Raw genomic sequence first — 11,096 nt, 5'->3', positions numbered from 1 at the left:
TATGCAGAATGAGGCAAGATTAGAGGCAGCTCTGGAGTGATGGAGAAGAGATGAGGGCAATGGACCAAGAGACACGGGATCAAGATGGTGGTCTCCGGGGTCTGAGTTCCTAGGGAGAAAGGGCTATGAGGAAAACTCAAAACAGCAGCAACTGCACAGCCCCTCAACATGGAAGCAGTGGACAGGGATGAAACCCTGCTAGAGAGAAGCCATTAAGAGGCCCCCTTATGCCTAAGATTCAGGCCAGAAACATCTGCTTCTGAAGACAGACAGCTCCATGTTGCTCTATAAGAAGGCAGGAAGAGCATCTTGTACGGAGAAGATGACACCTCCTCCCAGCTCAGGCCCATGGCAGACATCACTAATCAAGCCCATGGCAGACATTACTAATCAATCCTGTTGTTCCTTCCAGCTGAGCCCCAGACAGTGCTTCATTGTGTGAAGCCTTGAAGACAGCTAACGCCCATCACTAATCCTAACAGTTAACTTACGCTTCTCTCTCAGTGCAGAGAAATGAGCACTGAGTTTAAAGCCCAAAGACTTGGGGTTTAGCTTTGCTTCTGCCATTTAGTTGCTGTGCATCTGTGGCCAACTTATTTAGCTTGAGTCTCACTTTCCCATCTGTTGAAGTGAATTCTTATTCCAACGTCACATGTTTGCTGTGAGGACTAAGTAAGATGATATATGAAAGCAGTCGGCTCAGCGTGGTTCAGGTACAAGTAATATCCATAATATTTTTTAAATTAAAAAGAAAAGCCAGGCACTGGTGGCTCACACCTGTAGTCTTAGCTACTCAGGAGGCTGAGATCCAAGTTCAAGGATAATCTAGGCAGAAAAAGTCCTCAAGATTCCATCTCCAAAATAACTATCACAAAGCTGGTCTGTAAATGTGGTTCAAGAGGTAGAGCACCAGCTATGAACCAGCAAACTGAGCAAGTGCAAGGTTCAGAGTTCACAAAAGGGAAAAAATTAAATATATTTATATATATATATGATTAATATATATATAATTAAGCCAGGCGGCAGTGGCTCACACCTGTAATCCTAGTTACTCAAGTGGCTGAGATTTGAGGGTTGCAGCTTAAAGGCATTCCAGGCAAAAAGTCCATAAGACTCTTATATCCAATGGACCAGCAAAATGATGGAAATGGAACTGTGGCTCAAGTGGTAGAGTGCCAGCCTTGAGCATAAAAGCACCCAGGCCCTGAGTTCAAGCCCCAGTACTGGCACCAAAAACACAAAATAATAATAATCCCCTTCAGTTCACTCATGGTTACATTCCTGGATGTATACATATACTAAGCCATAGCACACGTTCACATGTGCATACACACACACACACACACACACACACACACAGAGTGCATAAAAGGATAGAAAAATGTAACCTTAACAGCTGGCACTGGAACTGATCTTAGAGAAGGAAGTGTCTTCTGTTCAGGAAATGACCTTGATCACTTTCTAAGGATAAGCATTAGTGGAAACTAAGGAGAAAGAAAGAGAACCAAGCTTCTCTGCAGTTGGGGTGAGGGAGGGGGCAGAGCGTTGTGGGGGTGTCAATCATGTTGGTTCAAAGGCAAAGGACCAAACATATTCCATAAAACTCCCGAAGCTTTTGACATATGAAACCTCTCTGTCTCAAAAGGATCCATACTGCACAGTCCCTTGGGTGAACACCCAGAAAATGCCAACGCATCCTTAGTTTTCCAGGATGGGCATGGTAGGGAAGAACCTTCTGGGCCATGCCCTTGCTCAGGGTTTTGACTGCAGTAAAGGACTCTCAGGTGTGTGTGTTTGTATTTCTGTATAGAGAGAGATCTTTATGTCAAAACTTATCAGTTGGAATACTTGAAATATGTTGCTTTTTGTATGTTAATTATGCCTCAGTAAGCTATGAAAGGGCTTTAAAAAGAGCTTTCTATCAATTTGATCTAAGTACTTTGGCCTTTCAAGAGTATAGATATGTTGATCACACCACTTTCCACACATACTGACCCCCGAAACGCTGTTTTCTGTCTCCCACGTCCTAGTCAAGTCTGATGCAGGTGCAATGCCTTCTGGGACTTATTCTGCAGGTAGAATTTGTAGAAGCAAGTTGAATCCCGCATCTAGGTCAGGACTGCAGAACACGCTCAGTGTGTAGCGATAAGAAATCACATTCGTGCATGTCTGGACAAGTTCTTCTGAATGTGGCAGCTGTGGGCCTCGTAAGGACTTAAATTTGCCAGGAGCTGACGGCTCACGCCTGCAATCCCAGCTACTCAGGAGACTGAGATCTAAGGAGCACAGTTCAAAGCCAGCCTGGGCAGGAAAGTCTGTGAGACTCTTATCTCCAATGAACCACCAAAAAGCCAAAAGTGGAGCTGTGGCTTAAATGGTAGAGCACCACCCTGACGTGGAAAAAGTTAAGGGACAGTGCCCAGGCTCTGAGTTCAAGCCCTCGTACTGGCACCGGTAAACATGTGTGCACACATGCCTCTCTCCTCCAGAAATTTTTCAAGCCCTTCACAGTGAACACTGAACTTTCAAAGGATGTGAAATCAGCTTGCGGGCCCCAGAATCCCAAACTTTAGTGTGCCTGTGCCCCTCACCCCACACCAACCCACAGGCACACAGCCCAGGCACCTCTAGACACACTTTTGTTTGGGGGGGGGTGGGGGTATTGTACCTACCTCAAGATGTTTGAGGAAAAGCAGTGTCTCTTGACCCAACTGTGTTTTGGGGAAGAGGGGAGGTGCTGAGCTTCCTCTGGCTCTGTCAGTTCCTCGCACTCCGGGTGGCCGTCCCATCCCCGGGCCCTTCCAGCCTGGACCATCTCCATCCAACAGGAGGTCGGTGTGCACCTCACACCAGAAGGCATCGCGCCCCTCGCTTCTGCCAGGTGCTGTGTTGCCCACACTGGGCGGGTGCTTCCCCAATGCCCCTCTGCCTCTCTGCTCCCGCTCTCCTGACTCCCCAACTCCACTATCAGAGCACCACTGCGGAAACCCAATCAGCCTTTCCGCTCCCTCCGAGGGGATAATCAAAGAGCAGCGTCTCAGGAGAGGACCTGGCTCGTGGAGCAAGTCTTTAATTTCAAGCTGACAAGGTTGGGAGCATGTGCCACAGGTGCTCGGATGGGCAAGATGAATGGATCGCCAGGAGTGCTGCTGGTGAGCCAGAGCCGGCTGGGAGGAGGGGCAGGGAAAGGGGGGCGGGGCAAGCAGAAGCACACAGCTTCCAGCACAGGGCAAAGGGTGAATCTGTGCCATGGAGGTCTGATTTCTCTGTGCAAACCAGAGCCGTGGGCATCTCTGCACACCACCCAGAGAGATGTCCCTTCAGACCGCAGCCGCGTCCCGCCTTGCAGACTCGGGGGCGGAACGCTGGTTCACAAAGCACCCAGGGGTCAGTGATGGCATCCTAAGTAGAGACTTGGTTAAGTTTTCAGTCCCTCGGGTCCTGCTCACAAAGGGCAGAGCCGCCCTGGAAAGCGCCCCAAGGCTCAGGTGCTGAGAATCTGGAGCTGCTGGGATGATCTTCACCATCCTTCGCTCCGGAGAGAAGAAACTCAGAGAGGAGGAAGCCTCTCAGAGAGCAATGACAAGGAGAACCGAGCACAGCAGCCTGCTTGGCATCTGTGGATAACACAAGCTCAGCCTTGCCAGACTCATTTCCTGAAGGAAGCGCGGAACTGTACAGCACGGTACGGGACAGCACCAGGGCTCCCTGGACCACAGCCAGCTGAGCCCACCCCTCACTGGCCCCTCACGGGCTCCGATCTCTGGCTGTGTGGAAGGGCAGCTACTTCCTGCCTGGGGAAGAGCTGGACTCACAAGTGGCAACCAGAAAGCCAGCAGTTCTAGTTCTAGTTCCCTGCTGTCGTGGGCCCGAGCTCTAGCCCTGACTCCAGCCAGCCTAACCCAGGGCTGGGGTTCTGTGGGCAGATGGGCAAGCCCAGGATGAGGACGCAGCTGCCTGGGGAGTATGGCTCCAACCCTGAGCCCGGCAGTGTGCTGTCTCCCCTCCCCTCCTCACCTCAGCCCCCAACAACCCAGTCCCCTAGGTCACCAGACAGGGAGTTGGCGCCAGCACCGTGGGGCTGACACCCACACGGCCTCAGTTTTCCCATCGGTGAAACGGAGCCCCAGTTCTGCTGTGCGTGAGCCTGCCAGGGGAGGGTGGCAAAGGACGGCAGCAGGCTACACCGCAGGAATGTGCCGGAAGGCACGGGAGGGAGGAGGCAGCTCAGGCCGTGCCCAGCCACAAGCTCTGCAGCCGTCTGCCTGCCATTCCCTCCCTGCCCTCGTTCCTCAGCCTGGAGTGACTCCATCGTCCCTGGCAAGCTCGGGCCCCTCCACTTGCCCCGTCGGCGGACTCCAGCTCGCTTTTCCAGACTTGAGAAAACCCTGACCGCAGGTCTACATCCATCTTCCTGACATTTTCTGGAGACCACTTCTCTCTGAAGTGACCCAGCCACGCCCACTTGAAAGAGGGGGTTGCGGGAACGCTTTGAGCCTGGGCACAGCCAAGCAGCCCTGTCCGCCCAGGATGGCAGAAGCAGGAGAGGAGGTCCAAAAGTAGGTCTTCGGTGCCTTGCCAGGCCTGCTTGTGCCCTCGGGCTGGCAGGACCCTGTGTCCCAGCTCGCGAAGAGTGCTGAGCCAGGCTCTCAGTGACATGGGACAGTGGGGGCTGGGGGGGGCACTCCCCTGGGTCTCCCACCCCTGGAACCCCACGGTCCTCTTCCCATGCCCTTGGGCCCAGCCTCCTGGGGAGTCAAGATAGGGTACAAGCTGGCCAGCTCCTGCCTCTTTGCTCCTTCCCAGCTTTTAATATTCATGAGCACTCCTAGCAGGGGAGCTAAAAATGTTCCGCTCCTAAATCTAACTGCTTTATGGAAGCCTAATTAAATTCTTTGGTAGAAAGGGGGTAAAAAGTGACCTTCAAAAACTGCCAAAACTGCTCAGCACGGTGCGGCCCTGAACCCTTTCCCCGTCCCACACCCCTCGAAGGTGCCTGGCCTCTGCTGACGAGATCCCCGCCTCGCCCTGAACATGCAGCATCCTAGGAGTGCATTTTTGGGATGGGTGGGGGTCCCAGCAGGTCAGGCTGCCTCTTGTCAAAGAAGGGCAGACAAGCAAGGATGCTGAGCCCTGAACCCTTGCCAACAGGCCAGCCTTAGGGTGGGGTTAGAAGGAGAGGAAGGAAGGGCAGTGTATGCACCTTGCCTGTGCACCCTGACCACACTCAAACAGGGGTGCCAACCTGTGCGCATATGTGTGTCTGTGGGCCTGAATGGGAGCTCAGGTCTAGCTGTTTCTCCCATTTATTAAGGGAACCAATCATTTCCCTAGGAGCCCCTGCCCCTTCTCCAGGACTGCTAGACCCTTGCCCCCCACCCCCCCAGTCTCCGTCTCCAAGTCATTTTCCTGGAGAATCTGATCCAAAACAGTAGCCAGGTTGTATTGCACAATGGTGTCAAAGCACCTAGTGTGCATAGTGGAGAACTCCACTCAGGATAGCTGTCGGACGATCCACAGAGCTCACTGTTTCCTAGCCCGGGCTCAGCATCAAACTCACATGGGGAGAGTGGAGGGTGGGTTGTGGTTTGAAAAGAAAAATCACATGTGGAGTGAACAAAGCAGAGCTGATGAACTCAAGCCTGTAATCTGAGGATGGAGGTTCACAGCCAGCCCAGGCAGAAAATCCACAAGACTATTACTACCACCACCACCACCACCACCCTGGCAATCAGTGCAAGCCCCAGTACTGGCATCAAAATAAATATATAAAGGAATGAGGTTATTTCCCGGGGCATTCTGACGGAGTAGAATTCAATCCCTAATTCCTACATTTAGAAAATCCCCAGGTATTTGTGGTGGGCAGCCACAGCTGGAACCCACTGACCTTGTCCTCTACACCGTCACCCCCAAAAACTGATCAGCCAGAAACCGCACCCCATGAAGGGCAAAGTGGCCTGTCTAAGGGCAGACAGGGTCTTGTTGTCCAGAGAGGACTCAACTAACCAATCTGGCTTGCCCAGGGTCAATGCCTGGATGGAGCGGAAAAAGCCTCCCATTCCAGCTCACCCCCAAAAGCATCCACAGCCATCACATTCATTAAGTAGATCCCAGGACCCAGGGCTACACCAAGCCCTATGCAGTCAGATGAAGTAGCCAACCATGCAGGTGGTGAGCACCAGGGCTTGGAGTCCCCCGTGCACTATGCTGGTCAGGGAGTCTTCCTGGAGGAGGCGGGGCCTGCACTAGGTGGTGCGTGAGTCTTCAGGCTGGTGAGGACGCTAGCCCTCAGAATGACCATCTCACTTGGTGTTCAGTCTGTTTCTAAGGAAACCAGCCCTGATTTCTATTCTCATCATCTCTTCTGGCAATACTGGGCGTTCCAGGGGCGCTCAGACTCGGGGACCTGCAGGCAATGATTGCCTGGTTTTCACAAGAGCATATTTTGTTCTAAAGATTAAAACATAGCCAAGGATTGGTTGGCAATGTCTTTAATCTGCCCCTCATTAGCCCTCCCCTCCCCCTCCCCCAAGGGCCGGAGTTCCCACAGCCGAGTGGTTCTATAGTACAGGCAGAGACAGTCTGAATTTAGGTTTAGCCACTTTTACCTATGTGACCTTGGCCGTGTTGCTCGACTACTCTGAGCCTTCATTTGTTCAGCCTTAAGATAAGGGAAATAGATTTGCACACACAGGCACACACAGCATTTCTATACAAGGGAAGCACACTACCACACGCATGTGTTGCTATTATTTGGACTCAGGGTACAGAAACCCAGGGCCATTTCCACCATGTTCAATGCCCTTCACCACCAAGTACCCTACGGGAAGGAGAGCGAAGACCAAACTTCCCCACATCCCACTCCAATGTTTCTCCCAACGCAGCAACCTGGCTCCTCCTCCACACCTCCTTCTCTCCACAGGTCTCTGGTGCCGAGAGGAATCACGCATTGTCACCTGACCCAAGTTGGAAGTCTTCCATGGCTGGTAATCTTTTGGTTCCTCTGCAGTGGTGGCTCTTTCCAAGAGCTTCTCTCCAAGAGCTTCATCTCTGCTGTCTTCCTATGGGATGTCCCCAACTCCATCTGGGATGACCCAGATGACCTTCGCCCATCCTCCTCAGATCTTCTGAGGTATCTGGACCCAGGCACTTAGCTGGGCATGGGGGAGAAGCCTATGATGCTCATGGAAACTGAGGCTGGGGCCAGACCCTAGGTTCCAGGACTCTGTCCCTTTATCTCTACTGATAACTACAGAAGCCTCCTATTGTTCTGTGTCAGCCTTCAGTGTCTCCAGTGCAGAGCCCCGCCCCGCCCCACGCCTCCCTCCTCAGAGTCCCCTCCAAGTCCAGAGGCCCAGCTCAGGTTCTCCACTCTAGGAGACAGGTCACGTCCACCACCCCGGGGTGCTGTGCAGCCAAACTAATCAATGGCAGAACGGTAGATTAAGGGGCCCTGCTCGAAGCCATCCATCACTGTCGTTTACCCGGGTCTGTCAGCCTGCAAATGGAAAAGGAGATGATGTGAAACAACCCATCTGCAGGTTTTTAACGCTCTTTACAAATTGCCGTGGTGAATAACTTGTTGCCTGTATTTATCCCTTTTCAAATTGTCTCTTAGCTACAGTCATCCGTCTTCATTCTACACCCTGATGGCGCGTGCACCGCCAGTTGGGCAACCTCATTAGTTTGCTGATGTTGGTGCCTAGAAGAAGGGGAGGAAGAAAGAGGAGAGAGAAGGAAGGAAGAAGAGAGAAAAGGGAGAGGAGGAGGGAGGGAGAGAAGGAGGGAAGGATGAAGGGGGGAAGGGAAGGAAGGAAGGAAGGAAGGAAGGAAGGAAGGAAGGAAGGAAGAAAGGGAGGGAGGGAGGCAGGGAAGGAGGGAGGGAGGGAAGGAGAGGGAGGGAGGGGAGAAATCTTAGCTGGGGGAAGGGTGTCCTCCAGTGGAACAAGCCTGGGTTTGGTGAGGACCTGGTCAGCCAAGCTCCTTCCCTCCAGAGGCCTCCAATTTCCCCATTCATGGTGAGAGAGGAACACCTTGGCCTAGGTGGTTCATTTCTGGTAAGCATACGACAGGCCAAGCCCCACACTCAGCTCTTGTTCCAGGGGGAGAAGGCCCCACAGGTGGGGGAGGGCAGGGGCGCCCCGCCCCCTGCAGGGCTCCCAGCTGGCCCTTCCCCCCCTCCTCCCCCGTTGTGTCCTGGGGACCAACCCAAGCCGTACCTGGCTGCCAAGCACTGTTTCTAACACTGCAGCCAATATCTCTGCTCAGTTTTTCACGGCAGACCTTTCCATATTTGAAAACAGCTGTGAGGAATCACTTGGATGTCAGTTTTCCAGGTTTTCGGTCCCCAGCTCCCTCCACCGCTCCTCCTGTGCCAGGGCATACAGACCTTGGCCCACCCCACTCTCCTTGTCCAAATGCTACCCCCATTTGTCAACATTCTCGCTCACTCCGCCATGGCTCCCAGCACAGAACGAGATGCGCCAGAAGTGGTCCAGCCCCTGCCAAGCACAGGGGAAGGTGCCACTATCTTCCCTCTTCTGGGCTCTGTGCTTCCATTCATACAGCCTGAGATCCCACCCATTTCCTGGCAGTTTCTGATCACCATGGGCTCACGTGATTCAGCCTACTAATCCTACTTCTCTGAAGGCCGCATCCACTGTGCTCCATCTGGTCCCGGGGGATTGAATCATAGTCTTAACCCAATTTACCACATCCACGGTGCCTTGCATGTCAACGAGTCTAGAAAGCCATCAGCCAGGTAAAGGAGATTCCGTTGTCTGGATTGGTACTTGGAGAACCCAGGACCATGCCTCCTGATCGCTACCATTTTCCTACAGGCTCACGAGCCATCTACTCACTAATCCTTCTGCAGTGCTGTCTACAGAAGGTTCTCCCACCCAAGGTGCTTGCTCAGTGTCTGGACAGGCTGCCTGACTGATCACCCCTGTCCTGAAGTTTATGGTGGTGAACAAAGGTGGCCCCAGGAAAAGCAGAGAAGGGAGTAAGTCCAAATATCACCAGCCCAGGAATGCCCACAGAGGCTGTAAATAGCAGGGCAAAGGGACTTTGAGTCTCCGGGTTGGGAAATTTATTAACAATGCCGAATATATTTCACTCCCCCTGTACAATGTCTGAGTCAAAATAAATAAATAAATAAAGTAAGACATCACTGGAATCTCAATCCTGCCAAAGCATTTCCTTTCTCCTATAATTAGGTACTCTGGATTTTTAGTATCATTTTTTTTGTGTGCGTGTTTGTTTCTTCTGATTTCCACAGGCTATTTTTAGGCCAATCATGACTCACTTTTTGAAAGGCTTTAGAAAAAAAAAGAAAGAAGGAAAAAAAAAAAAAAAAAGCTTTTTCCCCTCAGCAATCAAATGTTCCTGTCCTTTGGGTGGTATGCATTTAGGTAAGTCATCGCTGAGTGGCAGACCTGGGGGGGCAGAGGACACACAGAGCGGGGAGGGCCTGCTGTGGGAGGCAGGAAAAGTGAGGGGGACCTCCACACATGGGCTTCTGTTCCTGACCGGTCCTACTTGTTATCCCTCACTCTCTGCTCCAGAGAGGAAGCTGGATCCCAATCCCAGGAGGTCAGCCACAGGGAGAGAATCTTACATCTGGACGGTGCCGGGTAGCTCTGTCACCCCTGGGAAAACCACCATGCTCGGGCCTGTATTGGGCTGAGTCACGGTGGGCAGTGGCCAGAGGGAAAGCTGCTCAGGAAGAGACCAACTAGAGCTTTCCCCAGTGCGGCAGGCTACTTGGCAAAGTGGTGAGCTCCTCACCTCTGCAAGTAGCCAAGCTGGGTGACACCCTCTGCCATCCAAGGCCCCTTTCCAATGCTGGCCGTATGAAGTCCACCAAGGAGACCACTAGAAGAACTCCAGCTCTAAAGAAAGGAAAATGCCAGCACCAGTGGCTCATGCCTGTCATCTTAGCTACTCAGGAGGCTGAGATCTGAGGATTTCAGTTCAAAGCCAGCCCAGGTAGGAAAGTCCATGCAACTCTTATCTCCAATAAACCGCTCAGAAAACCAGAAGTGGTGCTGTGGCTCGAGTGGTAGAGCACTTGCCTTGAGCTGAAGAGCTGAGGGACAGCGCTCGGGTCCACAGTTCAAGCCCCACAACCGACAAAAAAAGAAAGAAAGAAAAAGAAAGAAAGAAAGAAAGAAAGAAAGAAAGAAAGAAAGAAAGAAAGAAAGAAAGAAAGAAAGAAAGAAAGAAAGAAAGAAAGAAAGAAAGAAAGGAAGAAAGGAAGAAAGGAAACTGAGTCACAAGGATCAAGGTCTCACCCAACACTAGGACTCTGGAAACTCAGAGAAGGCCAAGATCTGCATGGAATGTCTATACTTGCTCCTCAAAGCACAGACAACCAACAGGACTGGGGTACAGTGGCTTGGATTCCCACTTCCTCCCCCTCGTCCTTCCTGGAGAGGTCTGAGCTCTGCCAGGGTAACATGCATCCTCTCCCTGATTCTTCCCGCCTTCTTTAAGTCCACAGACCCTTTCCTGGGGGTAGATCTGGTTCCTTCCTTCTAGAGTTTATGCTCTAGGACAGATGTGTCGGAATCAACACAGCAGTAAAATGTGCACCTCCACAGGGGTAACACAAAGCACATCACTATAGTATATGTATGAGAGACAGACAGACAGACAAACAGACAGTGTATAGGGAGGGGAAGTTTGAAGACATACTTGGACCATCAATAAATTATATATGTTCTTTCTTGCCCACCAAGAGTCTGCCAGGCTGGGTACTGGTGGCTTGCATGTATAATTCTAGCTATTCAAGAGGCTAAGATATGAGGACTGAGGTTCAAAGCCAGCCCAGGCAGAAAAGTCTGTAAGACTCATCAACCAATTAACTACCAAAAAGATGTAAATGGAGCTGTGGCCTCAAGTGGTAGAGAACCAGACTTGAGTGAAAAAGCTCAGGGGCAGTGCCCCGCTCTGAGTTTAAGCCCCCCCCATGGCACCCCTAAAGTCTGCCAGATTCCTGTGCCCATCTCCTGATGCTTCAAAATCATAGTTGAGAGGGGTCTCCAGAAAAATGGAGAGACCCTGGGGAAGAACTTTACAGTTTTCCAATCCCC

General features: G+C 51.9%; 1 long non-coding RNA gene across 1 annotated transcript; it reads right to left on the bottom strand.

The window, feature by feature from the left end:
- Window positions 1-6,541: 6,541 nt before the first annotated feature.
- LOC122110387 lies at window positions 6,542-8,888 on the bottom strand. The gene is made up of 3 exons (XR_006147860.1): window positions 8,712-8,888; window positions 8,220-8,303; window positions 6,542-7,498 (listed from the first exon to the last, which is right to left on the bottom strand). It is a non-coding gene; the product is annotated as an uncharacterized LOC122110387 (long non-coding RNA).
- Window positions 8,889-11,096: the final 2,208 nt, after the last annotated feature.

This window comes from Dipodomys spectabilis, unplaced genomic scaffold (assembly GCF_019054845.1).
Source record: "Dipodomys spectabilis isolate Male_0828 unplaced genomic scaffold, ASM1905484v1 ptg000076l, whole genome shotgun sequence".
Lineage (NCBI taxonomy): Eukaryota > Metazoa > Chordata > Mammalia > Rodentia > Heteromyidae > Dipodomys > Dipodomys spectabilis.
This window is presented reverse-complemented; position numbering and strand designations above follow the sequence as displayed.